This window comes from Trachypithecus francoisi, unplaced genomic scaffold, assembly GCF_009764315.1.
Source record: "Trachypithecus francoisi isolate TF-2019V2 unplaced genomic scaffold, Tfra_2.0 Lachesis_group13, whole genome shotgun sequence".
NCBI lineage: Eukaryota > Metazoa > Chordata > Mammalia > Primates > Cercopithecidae > Trachypithecus > Trachypithecus francoisi.
The window spans coordinates 103,780,765-103,784,496 of record NW_022681458.1 but is presented as its reverse complement, the minus strand read 5'-3'; the positions used below and the strand labels follow the sequence as shown (position 1 = coordinate 103,784,496).

The 3,732-nt window shown below is 41.0% G+C and overlaps 1 pseudogene; it reads left to right on the top strand.

The window, feature by feature from the left end:
* Positions 1–1,775: 1,775 nt before the first annotated feature.
* Positions 1,776–2,531, top strand: LOC117095414 (annotated as a pseudogene).
* Positions 2,532–3,732: the final 1,201 nt, after the last annotated feature.

Below are 3,732 nucleotides of genomic sequence, written 5' to 3'. Positions count from 1 at the left end.
GACAGTCAGGACACCTTGAAGTATAAGTAGAGGGCCCACTGAGGAGCCCCTAGGACCTGTAGATTTTTTTTTCTACTTTGACCATCTGCTACTGTGAAACACCTAGATGGGACATTCCCCCTTCCCTTTTCTTTCAGATGGGTCCCTTTTCCAGTGACCCTTTTCCTTGCAGAAGGCATATTGGTTTGGTCCTAGTCTCTTAGGCCTTTGGAATCTTTTCTATTGGTTAGAGGACCAGCAGTAACTCACCAGAGTTGTGATTTTCCAAGAGCCTTCAAAGCCCTTAGTAAGTAAACTATGCTTAATTTCTGAAAAACACGAGGACTGCAGATCTTTGCTCTGCATCAACTGAATGCAAATCAAATAGGTAACAGCCAGTAGTTGGGCTTGCTTTTTGGCCTCTCTTTCTTCTTTATGCTCCTCCTCCCCTTCTTGTTGTTGAATATCTTATTGCCTAGGTATATTAGTCTTAAGATGGGAGCATTGAGCTCTAATTTTACCTTTTGGAGTTTATAGCTAATGTCTGATGTCCTCTGGGAGATAAACAGATTTCAGAACTGCCTCTCTCCCTCTGCTGAATCAGGAGTAAGAGCAGTATACAACTTCATATTTTCCCCTCAACCTCTCTGGGAAGATATATAGACCTTTCTGGGGTTGTTGATTAATTTTTCTTAGCTTACTCCAGTTAGTGGATCTTTCTTCTGTGGCCTTATTCCCTTTAACATTAATGTTTCATCATGCCTGAATCTTGCCTTTTTTCATTCCTGTCTCACGATCCCAAAGGGGGTCAAGGTCTGTCACAACCTCATTCCCTGGTCTCTTAACAGGATTTTTTATCTTGTCTCTGTGGGTTCTGTCCATTTCCTCCCTAGCATTTCTAATAACAGAGGATTTTATTTTCTTTCTTTCTTTCTTTTTTTTTTTTTTTTTTTTTTAATTTTTCATCCAGTGAGGAGAATGTTCAAAAGGGACTGGACATCTGCTTGGTTGGGGTTATGGGTCTCAAAAATACTCTAAATGAGGTTTTGAATCCCCAGGATTTTTCCCTAATCATTTAGAATGTGACTTCTAGTTATGAATATCTGAAGTTGTGAAGAGAACATGTACAATAACCATCCCTCTTTCCCATTGGTGACCTGCCAGAGGGAATCATAGAGGAAGGCTGGTAAGATGCCCTGCACTGGGTACCGTCTGGGTTCACTCTCTGAAAGGAATCAATGGGTGATTGGTGAGAGTGAGATGTGTTGCCTGCGGAAGCCACTGGGGATAAGTGAGTTATAGGTCTAAGATTATAGAATTAAAAAACAAATCTCTTATAATTTTAAGAGTAAATAAATACCTTAGAAAAATCTTAAGATAGGTGACCAATCTTAGAAAGATTGTTTTAGATCATTTCTTTTTAATTGTAGGCAATTAAATTACATATAAAATTTATTTTATAAATTTGTTTCCTACAATATTTATTAGGACTGAGACCATGAACAACATATTTTGACCTTCTGATTTTTTTGTACTACCTCTTTTAAAATAATAAGTCATTTTATTTTAGGACAAAACTTTACCATATAAGATCTTCTCTCATACAAAATTATTTTCTTCTTCTTATAACCTTCCTTACCAAAAATATATCTCTCGATATATAATCCTTTTACCTCTCTCTCTTTCTCTCTGACTTACTATTTCTAATCTTGTGTTATAAGTAACTTTTAAATAATCTCCAAATTACAATTTTTTTTTTCTCAATAAGAACACAACTTACCTGATCTGAGTTTAAGATGGTGATGCCCATATTAAACACCCTACTGAGGCAGCTTCCTATCCTTTCTCTCTTCCAAACTACCAATGGAGTTCAGGTTCCCCTCCAGACTATTTTACCAAAGCTCCCTCTAAGGAAGATTCTTTGCCCCCAGTTCCCATTTCACTATATAAGAATGAACCCTGGAAATACCTGGAATCAGAAGAATATCAGGAGCCATAATGTTCTCATCCCAACTGGGTGGACTATTGCCACTACTACAAGGGTGGTATACCCTCATGGCAGACTCAAAAGACATGTATACACAGGAATAAAGTTGCTGGGAATCCCTGCCCCATCTGCCAAGATCACAAGTTACATGTTGATTTTAGGATTGTTAAGCTCTCAGAACAGTTTGTCAGTGCCCACACGGGTATTATTTTCCATGTTCTGTACATAGGAGTCCATATGAAGCAGCATAAGATGTTGACCCATGTCATCCAGAAAGTCAGGGATCATGGTCTCCTCAGTTACCACATCTCCCAAGTTGAACCCCGGGACCTTGATTTTAGTGCCTCTTATGGAGCTATGAGTACTTCTCTGCCAGTCCCCACCCTGGTCTCAGGTGAACCCTGGTACCCATGGTACAGCTGTAAACAGCCATCAGAGAGTGAACTGTCTCCCCTTTGCCAGCTCTATCAGGGAGAAGAGAGTGACCCCTGCACCTGAGTCAATGCCCAAGATGCTCTCAACACCACCAGTGGAAGCCTCCTTCACTGAAGAGACAGGCCCCTAGTGTGCTCTGGAGTAAGAGACTGGGAAGAGGCTGGGCCCAGAGGCTCACACCTATAATAACAGCACCAGTCTGAGGTGGGCAGATTGCTTGAGCCCAGAAGTTCAAGACCAACCTGGACAACAAGGCAAAACTCTGTCTCTACAAAAAAATACAAAAATTAGCATGGTGTCTTGTGCCTATATTCCCAGCTACTTGGGAGACTGAGGTAGGAGGATGGCTTGAACCCTGGAGATGAAGGTTATAGTGAGCCAAGATCATGCCACTGCACTCCAGCCTGGGTGACAGAGCAAGACACCTTCAAAAAAAAAAAGTTTAAGAAAAAAAAATACTGTGAAGAGACCCAGAGACACTAGGAGATAATGCCTAGATTTATATGATGGGAACCCAGAAGAGTTGTGTCTTTTATGGCCAAGGCAGATCCAGGAAAGAAATGAGTGTGCTGATGGGGATAAATCTGAAGTTGAGGGATGGCAGTACAGATGCATATGGAAAACCTCAGATCCTGCATATTGTAAATAGATGGGCTGGTCATCTATGGCCCATATGTTTAATATGGACATAAACATAAACCTTTTGCTGCTATTTCAGAATTCTGCCACCTCAGCTTTTCTATAGTTAAATGTTGGGAGCAGGCCCCTCAACATCTGGCCATAAATTGGCCCCAAAACTGGCCATAAACAAAATCTCTGCAGCTCTGTAACTTGCTCATAATGGCCCTAACGCCCAAGCTGGAAGGTTTGGGTTTACGGGAATGAGGATAAGGAACACCTGGCCTTCCCAGGGCGGAAAACTGCTTAAAGGCATTCTTAGGCCACAAACAATAGCATGAGCGATCTGTGCCTTAGGGACATGCTCCTGCTGCAGTTAACTAGCCCAACCTATTCCTTTAATTCGGCCCATCCCCTCGTTTCCCATAAGGGATACTTTTAGTTAATCATATATCTATAGAAACAATACTAATGACTGGTTTACTGTTAATAAATATGTGGGTAAATCTCTGTTTGGGGCTGTCAGCTCTGAAGGCTGGAAGACCCCTGATTTCCCACTTCACACCTCTATATTTCTGTCTGTGTCTTTAATTCCTCTAACACCACTGGGTTAGGATCTCCCCCACCAAGCTGGTCTCAGCAGTTAAACTCTATCTCTGGTCAACAAAAATACCCAACAACTTACAGAATTGTATATTAATTAAAATTCTTTT